Source organism: Triplophysa rosa, linkage group LG5, assembly GCF_024868665.1.
Source record: "Triplophysa rosa linkage group LG5, Trosa_1v2, whole genome shotgun sequence".
Taxonomy (NCBI): domain Eukaryota; kingdom Metazoa; phylum Chordata; class Actinopteri; order Cypriniformes; family Nemacheilidae; genus Triplophysa; species Triplophysa rosa.
The window spans coordinates 21,271,975-21,287,451 of record NC_079894.1 but is presented as its reverse complement, the minus strand read 5'-3'; positions in this window follow the sequence as shown (position 1 = coordinate 21,287,451).

Sequence of the window (15,477 nt, the reverse complement as noted above, 5' to 3'; positions counted from 1 at the left end):
GAAATCCAAATTTCAATGCATAGTCATTAAAGATTCGTTCAGCAACGGTTTTGGCCGTTTTTGATGTGGTGGCGTACGCATGTGCAAACCTCGTGAAGTGATCAACAATTACTAGGATATATTCATACCCTCCTTTGCTCTTGTCGAGGTGCAAAAAGTCAATAGAAATCAGTTCAAATGGGTGGGTGGTGACAATATTCATGAGTGGCGCTCTAGTTTCTTTCCCTGGTTTCTTCTGTTTCAGACAGTTACAGCATTTGGTCACAAAATATTCAATTTCACTCTGCATTTTTGGCCAGAAGAACCGGTCTCCAATCAAAGACATTGTCCTTTCCACCCCTTGATGCCCCATTTTACTATGTAACTCCTGTAAGACACGTTGTTTGTATCTCTCTGGCAACACAAGCTGAGTTCGGGTAGCTGTCTTTCTGTAAAGAATGTCACCTTCTCCTAAGGAGAGCTTGTCCCAATGACGTAGCAACCTTTTACTCTGCGCACTTAAAGTTTTCAATAAGTGTCTAGGGGGTTTCTCCCCCTCCGACTTACATCGTACTACTGGTCCGACGTGGGCGTCATCTCTCTGTGCTTGTCGTATCTCATAGCTTGAGTAGCTCTCACTTGATCCTGCACTCTCTGTGGGGTTATGAAGTGAAGTCATAGCTATCCAGGACGTTGTCCGATCTTGCGCTTCTATTGCCTGCACTGTTGCCTCAACACTATCAGATGTAAGTTCCTCCGTACTCTGCTCTATCATTGTTTCAATGTCCAGTGGCATCCGTGATAAACTGTCTGCATCAATATTGTCCTTTCCAGGGCGGTATTTGATCGTGAAGTGGAAGTCCGCAAGTTCCGCAACCCATCTGCATCCAGTCGCGTTGAGTTTGGCACTGGTCAGTACGTATGTCAATGGATTGTTGTCACTATATACTGTGAAGGTGGGTGCGTAGTAAAGGTAATCGCGAAACTTCTCTGTAATCGCCCACTTCAAAGCAAGAAACTCCAATTTTCCTGAGTGAAGATGATAGTTTCGCTCAGCAGTTGTCAACGTGCGAGATCCGTATGCAATGACTCTAACTTTCCCTGCTTGCTTCTGGTACAGAACAGCCCCAAGTCCCATGTCCGAGGCATCCGTGTGGAGTATGAACGGCTCTGAAAAGTCAGGAAATCCCAGAACTGGAGGCTCCGCCAAGCAGTCGATTAACTTTTCTAGCCTCTGCTGATGATGTTCCATCCATTGGATTGGCTTCTGGGATGGTACTCCTCGTTTCTTGCTTTTTATTCCCATGCTTTTAGCTCCCTTACGTCTTTCTTCCTCTGGCTCAACTACTCCATTCAGCAAATCATAGAGAGGCCCAGCAATCTTAGAAAACCCTTGTATATACTGCCTATAATAGCCTAACAGGCCAAGTACTGCTCTCAGCTGTCCCACAGTGCTGGGTTTTTTCTCTTTCAGAGCTCTTACAGCTGAAGTATCAGCAGGATCCATTTTACTACCCTCTGCCGACACAATCCTCCCCAAATAACGTACTTCCCGTTTAAACATCTCACATTTGCTAGGCTTCAGCTTAATTCCATATCGTCTCAGATGCTGTAGGACCCTTCTCACATCATTGACATGATATTCGAAGGATTTACTGTACACTAGAGTGTCATCCAGATATGGGACACAACAGTTGTCTCTGAGATCTTCCAGGCACTCCTCCATACAACGCTGGAAAGACGCAGGAGCATTCATGAGACCAAATGGGATCCGAATCCACTCGTAGAGTCCCCATGGCGTTACAAAAGCTGTCAAGGGTCTACACTCTTTGGCCATGAAACCCTGGTGGTAGGCCTTCCCTTGGTCAAGTAGGGAAAACCAGGTATTTCCTCCAAGACTGTGCATGATGTCCTGAAAGCGTGGTATAGGCTGTCGGTCAGGATTTGTCTTCCGATTTAGTTCCCGGTAGTCGATACACAACCGTAAACTCCCATCCTTTTTACGGACACAAACTACAGGTGAGGAGTACGGCGAGTTTGACTTCTGTACCCATCCCTGGGCAATGAGATCATGTAGGTAGTCTTTCATCTCCTTGTACAAGGGGCGAGGTACAGATTGGTAAGTACGAGTAACGGGTGTAGTATCTTTCAGCGATATGCTCACCTGCAACCCCTCAATACAGCCAATGTCATCATCGGATTTCGAAAAGGAGGCTGCTTCCTCCCTCAACATCTGTTGCACCATTTGTCTTCTCGGCTCACTGAGATGGCTTAAATCCAAATGTGGGTCCCAAATCAGATCAGAATCCTGGGTAGTTTCATTCATGACTGGATGTACACTTACAGGCTCAGATCGGGGTGCTTCAAGAGCAGTAGCCGGGTATACAGCATGTACTGGATGCATGTTGCCAATAACCGTCTTGCCATCCAACGTAATGTCACGGTCGGTAGGGTTTTGAACAGTGATAACGATGTGGGGTGAGATCTGGCGTTGTAACTTCACCAAGGTGTCACAGAACTCCAGCCCCTCAGGCCAGGTAGGATTTACATCAGGCTCAAAGAGGAGCACCATATCTTCCTTAGGAGGCGACGTCTGTACTCTACATTCCACTTGAACCGAGGTGTGTTTGGGCACCTCTACTCTCTCCTTGGTGGTTCTGATAAGGTACTCACATGATGTTCCTGCCTTCACTTGCTCAATGAAGGCCCTGATCTGATTTCCGTCCATAGTGGAATTCGCAGTAACACTCAGGTCGCTGCTCTGTGGCTGTGTTAAACCGTCACTGTAGGCTATCTGCTCAATCACATTGTAACCAATGATGGGGTGACATAGATGTCCACCTCTCATTACCAGCATGGGTATGATGAACTCTCTGTCCTCTTTTTCAGTAGGCGCCAGGACGAAAGTGACTTCCATCCATCCAATAAATGGTATCCCTTGGCCATTTGCAGCTACAAGGTGAAGTTCTTCGGGGGCGTCAATTGCTTCTGAAACATCTCTTAGTTGTACATTCGGCAAATGCTCATTTCTCCACACTTCACCAACAATGCACACTTGAGAGCCTGTGTCCCATAATGCTTCTACAAGCAAACCTTGGAGGTAGCATCGCACCAGACACTGTTTTCCAACAAACGCTGCACAAGTGGGTTTGGTTGCCCTTCTTGCTGTTGTAGTCGAAGTAGAATTCACATTTACTTTTGCATATGGTCTACACTGGTTCCGAAGGGGGCGTCAATTGCTTCTGAAACATCTCTTAGTTGTACATTCGGCAAATGCTCATTTCTCCACACTTCACCAACAATGCACACTTGAGAGCCTGTGTCCCATAATGCTTCTACAAGCAAACCTTGGAGGTAGCATCGCACCAGACACTGTTTTCCAACAAACGCTGCACAAGTGGGTTTGGTTGCCCTTCTTGCTGTTGTAGTCGAAGTAGAATTCACATTTACTTTTGCATATGGTCTACACTGGTTCCGATGACCTGTCCAGTCATTCGCTTGACATGCTTTCGAGCAATACAACATCTGATTACAATTTGCACAGATCCGCAGCCTTAGGTCAGGATGGATGATGCCACAATATGTACAGCTTTGGGGGGACTCTTTCTTAGTACCAGTCACGGCCCGTCCCCCGGTCGTGACCCAGCCTCGTTTAAAGGACCTTCCCGATGCATCATTGGAATCCGTGCTCGACAGCCAGCTGCGAAATGGTCACTACCCCCGCACTTGTAACAATGAGTACAGTAGACATCTAATCCACTTTGTTGGCATGCGAAGCATTTCCTAACTCGACTTGGAGGGGGCTGATAACGTCGAGCCGGAACCCATTGTGGCTGCTGAACTGTCCCTCTCTGCTGGTCATACGGCTGCCAGTAGTTTGGGGTTGAGTACTGAACCTGTGGGGAAGCCATATTAGTTACTGCCGTAACTGGCAGAGGACATTGAGTAGACATTATATGAGGCTGTTTAATGGATTCTCTGATTTGAGAAACTTCTGCGCTGAGGTCTTTCAACAGCGCCATCCCTGAACGCACTTCTCTTAGCTCGGCTAAAATGTCAAGGTCATTTTTCCCTGAGGTTTTAGAACATGGTGACTTCCCTTTCTTCTCGATAGCAGTGTCACTGGGTTGGACGGCGTGTACTTTGGGGACACATGACTGGACAAGTTTCTTTTTGTTTTGTCGCTCGGCCTCGTGGGCACATGCCTGATTTACTTTATCAAAGAGCAGTTCATCACTCACTTCAACTTGGGTCAAATAAGGTCGTAGGTCACCCCTAATGCTGTCGTTCTGCAGACCTGTGAGGACAGTATGGAGAAACATACTCTGGACTAACTTTGGATCATACTTTAAACTTGACTCGGCTTCCTGGGATGCAAACAAAATCTTTTGTCTTAAATCTAGACAGCGGACAAGAAAGCTTTGTGGAGTCTCCTTGCTGCTCTGCACCTCTGAAGTAAGTTGTTTATATAGCTCTGTCGCACCTCTTTCTTGGAAATGAGCGCGGAGTATCCGTCTTAGTGTGGGCAGGGTGAGATTTGGTTTTCCCTCCAAGTAACTACGAAGCTGCATGCCCGGTGCAATTGCTCGTATTACAGCATCAACGATCTCAAGCTCAGCAATCCCTCTGCTCAATCCGTGTTCAATTTGGTGAGCTAGACTGGAGAAGGTGAGTTTATCCTTATGCCCAGGTTCGCCTATCTGGCCAGATATCTTGAACTCTCTATTCCATGTTGGCATAACTGGTCGAGTCGAGGCTGAGTGCCAGTTTAATGTAGCATTTTGTTGTGAGTTTTGCTGTGTGTGTCGTAGCTTAGCTGGGTGTTTGTGTGGGGTGCTGCACCAACACTCTGTTGTGTGCTTGCAACAACGTTCTGTTTCTGTTCAATTAATTTTCGCAAGGCTAATTGCAACATGTCAATTTCACTTTGTAACTTTTCCTGTTCAGTGGCCGGCACTGCTGAGTCTACAGTCACCTGCTGGACCACCTGTGCTGTCTGCTGTTCTGAGGTATATTTACTACCCTGCTGAAGTTCACAAATTTTGTCTTGTACATGCAAAAGTTCTGACATACCCTCATCTTCCAGTTCTTTTAACCCCTCCCTCTCAAGATGTCTCACAATAGCAGAAATAACAAATGAGCGGCTTTTGTTGTCAACATGTTCACTCTCTGCAATATACAAAAAGTCACACAATGTCACCAGATTTTCTCTTGACAATGAGTACAACGCTCCTATCACTTCCAGTTTTAAATTCTCCAACTGATCCATGGTTCGATTGGGCTCTGAGTGTGTGCAGTGGTTTTCAGAAGAGTAATCTTAGCTGATTTGGAAGACGACCTCGCTCCAGGTATCAACGATCAACCTCAGGGGCAAACTTTCCCTCCAAACTCAACATGGACACTAGACGTTTCCACTCTGCTGTTCCAAAGAGCCAGAAATTAAGATGAATGACACTGGAGGAAGACCATCAATTGTGGATGCGACCTTCACTGCATTTCATCCCAGCGGAGCCTCCAAAATGTTACGCCCGCATCACCTGATGAGGGGAGATGTGGATAATTAATAAAACACAGACACGGAGCTGCTGCTTCACCATCAGAGTCTCTGTATTTTGTAAAACACTTTAACACATTAAACATTTCAACACATTTTGTCAAATTTATTCTGTTTCAACATAGCTGAAACATAGGTGACATGAGAGACATGAAATACTCTTTTTTTCCCCCCTGGTAACATGTGCATGGCACGTCCCTTTAACATATTTAACATGTCCCAAATATGAACTGTACAAGTATTTCAACACTTAACACAAATTTTAGCCAGTTAGAACGTCTTCAATATTCTTATTTAGTTCAGAGAGTTTATACAATGTTCAGGACATTAATCACCTCACATATACATTTTATATAGCCACATAACATACACACACTTAATGAACTGTTACAATCATTTTCCAGATACCCAGTCTCCCTTGTTAGCTCTTAGGAATAAAAATATACACGGAACTCCGTTTAATCAAAACACTCTTGTAACTTGTAACTGATAAACCGCTTTGTCACATTTCTCACAATAGATATCTCCCTTTTGGATTTCACCACAATACCTTACGCAGTCACTGACCGCTGCGAGAACACATTGTCTCCATCGTTAGCATAAACTGTGTGATTAGCACACGCGCTGCCCCGACTGCCATACAAACTTTTACACATCCAAACTAATGACAAGTTCCCCCTATCACATATGACATTTGCACATCTAATACTTTAACACATTACAACGGCATTTCTGTATATGTACTTAGTATTCATACCTGATGAGGGGAGATGTGGATAATTAATAAAACACAGACACGGAGCTGCTGCTTCACCATCAGAGTCTATGTATTTTGTAAAACAGCACCCCTCCTCCCCACACAAGTGAACACTCACCAAGGGAAAATAATCGAGCCATCAGCATCGTTCAAAGCTGAGCAGGGAATATCAATCATCACAGACCAATAAAGTACATTCGAAACCAAAATTTAGAACCACTACACAAGTAGACAGAATTACAAACGTGTTCAAAAAAACAATGCTGGTAAAGAAATTTAACTTACTGTGTTGTCTATTGCAGAGATCAATACCAGCAATCCATACAGTTGGATGTCTTGATGCAAGAGGCCAAGCACTGATGCAGCTCAAAATGTTGCATGGGAAACAACTGCTTTCCAAGAGAAAAACAAGTGACATGAATTATACAAAGCAAAACTACTAATAAATATATTTTGAATGTGTTTTAGTTGTAACAATTGTTGTAAACAATTTTAGCACAAGACTGCAACGTAAATTAAAATGGGTCAACTTATGTCAGGAAACGGAAGCAGAACCCAGGTATAGACAGCAAGGGGTTAAGAAGGCTGGATTGAAGATAAATATAAACATACATTTATTCAATAACATAATTCTTGATCTGAAACAACATATAACAGATTAACTGCTAGTATGTGAACTATTTAACAGACAAAAACTATTTTATATTAGGTTGTTATGATTTATAGAGGCAATTGAATTAATGTGTTTTTATGCCTTGAGTGTCTTTAAATTCTTTTCTTCAGCATCAATATAGCCACTGAAGAGTTTCAGAAGGTTACTGTCTTCCTCCACAAGCTGCACAACTTGAAAAAATGACATCTAATTAATAGTCAAACCGCATTTTCTCACAAAAAAATCCATTAGACAAACTGTAATGCTAATAAACTGATATAGTAAATGTATTAGGTAAAAACAAAAGAAAGAGTGATCATCTGTGCTTATTATGTCATGATTCTGTCTTTCCTGGTCATAGTTTCCAAGTCTTGTGGCAGAATCATGACAGACCCACACGTTTAGTGTGAGAGACTATGGAGCGATTTTAGTCTCATTAATTATTCATGCCTAAAACAAGATACACACATGCGTAAACAGTTTCACATGAATAAAACCTCATTTACGTGCACAAAGTATAAATACACATTTACAAAAAGCAATTCATGTGCGTAAAACAAAACTATTTTCTCATAAAGTACGTTTCGCAAACATACGCTTGTGCACAAATATTTCGAAAGTTTAAAATGTACACGTTTATCGTGTTATGTGAATGTGCAAATCGTCACTCACGTGTGAATCGCCTTGGATGTGTGTGTGTGTTTTTTGAGACTCTCCTGGCAGCGCAACCCCTCCCACGTGGGTTGTCGTACTCTTTAGCCAATCAGATTCAACCTTACCATTCAACCAATCTGTTGTGAATGTGTAGTGCTCAAGTGAAATAATAGAAGACGAAGACAGAGGATTCTTTATAAACTCAACCTTTACTGCAGACCGAACTCGTGTTCATTTTGTACATGCACACCACTTCCTTGTTCCTTATCTACCCTACGTGCAGATGTCACTACATCTCCCTCTAGTGTTCAAACATTGAATAACAGTCATGTAAACACAACACAATCATAAACGCGGAGAGCACAGGACTCAAGGAAAACGGCTCTGCGCACCTTTTGCGCAGTTTGACTCACTTCATGTGTTGCCAATTTAGTGATTTTTCAGCCCCCTTAAGCGAGATATTTTCCAAAAGGCGGCTAGCTACAAATCTGTGCGCCCATACAAAACAATGTTTCCAAGAACTAGTCATTTATTGTCCTTGTTTGCCCTTGTTCATTTAAAACATACATTGTATGGACATACAAACATGAACACATCTCAAACAGGCACAGTCTGTTACCCAGACGGATTTTAGCAGTTCAGTGGAAGTGTAGTTTTAATACAGCATCACAGCTCAGAGAGTAGAGTAGCGAAGCTGTACAAACGAGCCTTTAGTGCTAACACTAGTGCCCCTTGAGTTCTGTGCTCTCCACGATTATGATTGGTTGAATGGTGAGGTTGAATCTGATTGGCTAAACAGGATGAAAACTCAAGTGGGAGGGACAGCGCTGCCAAGAGAGTCTCAAAATACACACACACACAAATCCAGGGCGATTCACACGTGAGTGACGATTTGCACATTCACATTCAATGATAAACATGTACATTTTAAACTTTCGAAATATTTGTGCACAGTTGTACATCTGTGAATTGTATTAAGCGTTTATGAAACATATTTTATGAGGATATCATTTTATTTTACTCACGTGAATTGTTTTTTTGTGAATCTACATATATAATTTGTGCACTTGAATTAGGTTTTATGCATGTGGAACTGGATACGCAAGTGTACATCGTGTTTTATGTGTGAATAATTAATGAGACTAAAATCACTCCATAGAGACGTGGTATTGTTGTTATGGCGTGCCACGCACTCTCTCGGGTCTCGTCTATATTCCCGCCCTCTCCTTTCCTCATTATTGATTGTTAATGATTTCATGCCCTGCACCTGTTCCCCTCTTGATTTGGTTCCCTATTTAATGCCCTTGTGTTTGCTGTCTTGTTACTGTTCGTTTTGCTACCAAGCCTTGTCCTTGTATATTGTTCCTGAGCCGTATGGTCATAGTTTATCTAGTACGTCAGTTTATGTCAAGTGTTGTATTAGTCCAGTTGGTAGTTTATTGTTCCTGTCAAGTCTGTGATTCATATTCTGCTTGTCATTTGTTTTACCCCCTCTTGGGTTTTTTGCTTTGTGTTTTATATTAAAAGTCATTGTTTTCCACCATCTCCTGTCTGCGATTGGGTTCTCTCACAACCATGACAAATTAATGCAAAAGTATTAAAACAACTGCAATTAAAACCACTAATTTTTGTATATTATACTGTAAATTGTTTAGTTAAATGTAGTCTATGGTAAAAACATTATTTAGAAAGAGTTGAATAAAACATATTTCTAAAGGTCAAACATGGAAATAAATTGCCTCATTAAATAATAATAAAATTTACCCCTTGACGATGAGAATTCACGCACAGAAGCAGCAAACCACAAAAGACAACACATCAATTATGTTCGTGTTCATTTTGAGATATTTATAATCTCATACACTGTATTAAACAGTTTATGTGCAATCTGTAAATGGTATGGACATCTTTAATTGTACTGGCAGTTTAAATACAGACCATCCAGAGACACACCCACACTTGACAGCAACTCACTGAAAACAAAAGCAAAACTTACATCAACAAGCACCTATGACAAGATAACACAGCGATTTACATTTCCAGAGCAATCGCTGTATAGTTGCCATACAGTGGTTATTCCATTATGTGACAGCATCTGTTTAAAATAAAAAAAAGTTGCATCCCAATCTTTAAAATCTTCACGTCTCTTTTTATTTAATTATTTTGTGATTGTTGCCTAATTCCATGCCACAATAGAGAAATCACCTGTGAGTCAGGTACCATACATAGTGCTATGCCATGGCAACCTTATTTGCATGACATATGACTAATGCAGAAACTAAAAGTAAAGTTTAAGATTAGTGACATACACTGAAAACAAATCTGTTGTATTAGCATAAGAAATATGTACATTGGTGGCATATGTTATTTTATGTTTATTTAAATTATTTGTTAAATATATTTTGATTTTTATGTGTTAAAGTTTCAAATTTGACTTAAAGTTCAAAACTCACGTATGTTTAGTAGTGTGACAATATTTTATTGATCTTTTCCAAAAAAATATATGAAGTTAACAGAGTTTAACAGAAATTCAAATTTCTTCCACAGCGTAAGCAAAGGCACCAGGCTTCTGCACAATATGCAACCAAAATCACAAAATGAAATTTTGATGCCTAATTTTGTATATAATGATTGTTTATGATTGTCATGTAATCTAAAAATAGCTGTAATGTAAAATAGGGTTTCCCCAAAAGTCTGTAAGAACTGCTTTGTTCTGCATTTTCATTTCATTTTTACATTTGTACCTCACGTGTCTGAAGTGTGAAACAACCCAGATGCTTTCTAATTTCTATAGTGGTCAGTATAGGCAGCATGTCTAACTAGAATGAAAAATCACTTGTAGATCAGCAACCACATATCACATGGGAGTCTCATTGAATGAAGAAACTAAAAGCAAACTAGTTCCAGGAAAATAATATTTAATTACAATGTTTGTAGACATAGAATTAATAAAACTGCATGTACTGTATGTCTTGAGGGAATAAGAGTGTTGGAAGGTTGATATGGAAATTAACTAATAAATACATCTGAAAAGCATTTTATCTGCAAGACAAAGGAAAATAGCTGTCTATAAACACATAAAAAACTTCACATTTTTTACAGGTAACAGTTGTTTTATATTACATCATATATCAATTTCTAATTCAAGTTGAGGACCTTGGATGACTGAGTCTGTTAGATTATCATTACATTTACATGATTTAAATGAAAAGATTATAAGTGATAGAACAAATTGTACCAACTCATATATATGTCTGTCTTTCTCTTTCTATAACAGAGATCCTGTACAGTATAAGTATGCAAAAACTGTGTTGAAATAAATATGCTAATATACTGCAGATACAGAAAAAAAACTGCTGCCTGTGCATCAACTTACATAAATGAGGAATGTAGAAATCCTTTCATTTTGCTGGTCCTGTAGGATTGATTTTTTAGGTTATAGCTATCAATATACCAAGCTGTCAATAACAAAGTGCATAGTGAGCATAAAGATTTTACCCCTGCGTCATAGTGTGTTTCATATCTGCCACCAATCCCATAATTCTGAACCTGAAAAATGATTGCATTACTCACAGTTGTTTACAGATGAAATGGCTATGTTATTTAGAATTTTACAGTTAATACACAGGGAAAATATTTAGGGAATTTAGGTTAACAGTTATATTATAAAACATTTTTATACACAAGAGTGGCAAGAGTTACAGCATTCAAAGCCATACATTTGTTAAACTAGTAGAAGAATGAGCTATGAGAATAGAGATAACAGATGCTGCTACATGCATATACTGTAAAAAAACGTATTGTGACCATACATGTAGAAGTTCAGCTGTTTCCATAGACAGTCCTGTAGTGGTCAATAGCAGTCCTGTATATCAACCACCAGGGTGGCGTTCGTTCACGGCAGCTAACACGACTCGCCCGACGCCTCCTCCTGTGGAGTCATCAGGTGATCAGCTCCCTGCGAGCCATACACATCCTGGGCGACCTGAACCAGACAGCAGACCGGCTCTCTCGTCAGTGGTCACCTCATGGAGAGTGGCGACTCCACCCTCACGCGGTTCAGCTCATATGGGAGCAGTTCGGCCAGGCGCAGGTGGACCTGTTTGCCTCCCCGGACTCCACCCATTGTCCGCTTTGGTACTCCCTATCCGACGGTCCCCTCGGTACGGATGCCCTTGCGCACAGCTGGCCGCGGGACAAGAGGAAGTACGCCTTCCCCCCAGTGAGCCTCATTGCACAGACCCTGTGCAAGGTCAGGGAAGAGGAGCATCAAGTGCTACTAGTTGCGCCCTATTGGCCCAACCGGACTTGGTTCTCAGAGCTGGTGCGCCTGACAACTCCCCCCTGGCCGAACGGCACGTTTTGGCATCCCAGGCCAGACCTCTGGAACCTCCATGTCTGGCCCCTGGACGGGACGAGGAGATCCTGAGCGACCTACCCCCGGCGGTGGTAGAGACCCTCACACAGGCTAGGGCCCCGGCCACTAGGAGAATGTATACCTTCAAGTGGCGCATCTTCTCGTCCTGGTGCTCTTCTCACGGAGAAGACCCACAGAGATGCTCGATCAGGTACGTACTGTCCTTTCTCCAGGAGAGACTTGAGAAGAACCTCTCCCCTTCTACACTGAAGGTGTATGTTGCCGCTATAGCCGCACATCACGATCCAGTTGCTGGTAAGTCTCTAGGACAGCACGACCTGGTCACCAGGTTCCTGAGGGGCGCGAGACGGTTGAATCCTCACCCGCGCCCTGTACCCTCTTGGGACCTCGAAGTCGTCCTGGAGGGCCTCCAGAGGCCCCCCTTCGAGCCCCTAGGAGAGGCCGATCTTTCTCGCCTGTCGATAAAGACGGCCCTCCTGGTAGCACTCGCCTCCTTCAAGAGGGTAGGGGACCTACAATCATTCTCTGTGTCCTCGGGTTGCCTAGAATTCGGGCCTGGAGACTCTCACGTTATCCTGAGACCACGGCCCGGCTACATGCCCAAAGTTCCCACCACTCCCTTCCGGGACCAGGTGGTGAACTTGCACCCAACCCCATACATGTTGTGTCCAGTATGCGCACTGCGCCTCTACTTGGACCGCACGCAGAGCTTCAGAAGCTCTGAGCAGCTCTTGTCTGTTTTGGAGGTCAGCAGAAGGGGAGAGCTGTCTCCAAACAGAGACTGGCGCACTGGATCATGGATGCCATATCCTTGGCATACCATTCGCAAGATCGCCCCTGCCCCTGCCCCTTAGGAGTTAAGGCGCATTCCACTCGGGGTGTCGCCTCCTCGTGGGCACTGGCTCAGGGCGCCTCTCTGGCAGATATCTGCAGAGCTGCGGGTTGGGCTATGCCCAATACCTTCGCGAGGTTCTACAACCTCTGCGTTGAACCGGTGTCAGCCCGCGTTCTGCAGGGCAACAGGTAGGACCGGCAGCTGTTTGGGCGTACGCCTGCAGAAGCCCTTCCCCCTCCGGGTGGAGCAGTGGCGATCCCGCCTCTCTTCTTTCCCCTCGGGTAAAGAATGGGCATTCCATCCATCACTAAGCACCCTTCCAGGGGACAGGCTGGGCAGAGCAGCCCTGCCCCCTTAGGCCGGGGAACAGTTGAGTTATCTCCCAGATGGCTCTAACCGGACCTAGTGCTCCAGACGTGGTAACCCCCCCTCCGTGGGCTGTTCCGTCTGATGTATCCTCATGAATGGTTCCCACCTTGGCAACCCATGACCTCCCCAGGTGGACTCCCACCTTGCGGTTAACTCCTGCAGTCCGCACATTCATTCCCATGAGTTCTCCCCTGATGGTGAGACCATGTGGTGTCTCCACTAATTCCTCCCTATGGTAGGTAGTGGCCTCTGCAGCGTTTTTCCCCCAGGGAGAATAATGCTTACCCAGTGGCCCGTACGGTGCCGGGCGGCTTCTCGCCAGGCCGGTGTTAGGGGCTTTCCAACTTTTGTATAAAGCTCTGGGTCCCCCCTCCTCTCCACTGGAAGGTCATAATTTCGCGTAGCGTGTTCGTCTGACTCGCCCAGGCCAGTCAACGTCGCTCCGCAGAGATTGTGACGCGGCTCAGTGCTGTGGCGTTTTCCGTAGGAACCCCATTCTGTCGGTTCGACACAATGTCGAGAGACCGACAGAAAGGGAACGTCTTGGTTACGGATGTAACCTCGGTTCCCTGATGGAGGGAACGAGACATTGTGTCCCTCATGCCACAACACTGGCCGCCCACCCCAGCGGTCGGGGGAGGATGCTTTAGGCTCCTCAGACCAACAGGTGAATGAATGAGCACGCCGGCTTCCCTCTTATACCCGGACATCCGGGGAGGAGCCCGGCATGCAAATTTCATTCGCCAATTTTCATTGGCTTTTTCTAAATACTCAGAAGATGATAGGTTCTCAAAATGGGTTCCCTCCATCAGGGACCCGAGGTTACATCCGTAACCAAGACGTTCTCTGATTTTATTGGACAGGTGGCATTCCAAGAGTGCTGTGACAGCACTGTGACAAATTCTTTCTGAGACGAAAGTTAACTGTTGTATAAAAGAAATATCACAAAACTGAATATAATGAATTAATGCATAGAATATCCATAAAATAGTCATCTTAAAATGTATACAATACACATCACTCTCATTTATATTGGTTAATTGTTAACAAATTAAAGTGACAGTTCACCCAAAATTTTAAATTCTGTCATCATATACTCACCCTCTTGACATCTCAAACCAGTATGACTTTCCGTAGAACACAAAAGAAGATATTTAGAAACATGTTGGTAACAGGGACCCATTCACTTTCATTGATTTTGTGTCTATACAACAGAAGTGAATGGGCGCCACTGCTGTTCTGTAACCAACTTTATTCAAAATATCTTTTGTGTTCTGCGAAGAGAGAAAGTCATACAGGTTTGAAATGTCATAAGGGTGAGTAAAAGATGACAAAATTTTCATTTTTGGGTGAACTATCACTTTAAGTGTTCACAAATAGGCTACAGTAGACCTCACGCAGTTTTAGAAGCTGCTGGTAGAAGTAGATTGCCACAGGTAGACCTCCAAAATGATACGCCGAAGAGCCCAGGTGCTCTAGCAAACGTTCTTTGGTAAAAGCTTGTATTGAATTGAAGGATTCTGTCTCATTGAATATTTTCAAAGTGTACAGAAACCAGTGAAAAGCATGCTGGAATTTGTCCTGGACACAAGCATTTAACCCCAAATAGTAAGCTTCGTCCTCATTTAAAGGTGTTTCTGTGAAAGTATTTCAACTGATTTGTGAGAAATATAAAAAACAGAAAACCACAAACTGTTTCTTTGTCACTAAAACAGCACTGATCCAGATATGTAGACATTTTACCCTTTGTGAGGTTTACAGAGTTTATAGGTTTCTTGCAGTTTAATAAGTGCCAAGGCTCCACTCTCCACATCTTCTTCTGAGGGGATCTTCAGGACATCTGAGAACAACAGTTCTTGGAAGTCTACAAGATTAACACACACAAGAACAAAACCATAAAAACTCTATAGTGATGATTAGAGATGTTTGATAACATTGAATTCTTATATTGTTGTTTTCATTGTTTTCTTTAACAAAGGTGCTTTGTCTAAAAATATATTTTTTTTGATGTAGATTTGCACAAAGAATATCATACCTATATAAGGACTCTTTTCAGTAGTTATTATTATAGTCAACCATAAAATTCTTAGTTGTCTGATAAGTTTGTAAGCTGCTACAGGGTCAGTCGTGGGGTTCTCTGGGTCTTTGAAGTATGAGAGCTGTTTTAGAATCTCCAGACCGCTGGATTAAAGATAAACATGCAAATACATGTTTTCAGTTACATACATCTTGATCTCAAACAACATACAGTATTAGACTGTATAACATTTTCAACTGATTATCCATTTAAAACTCAAAG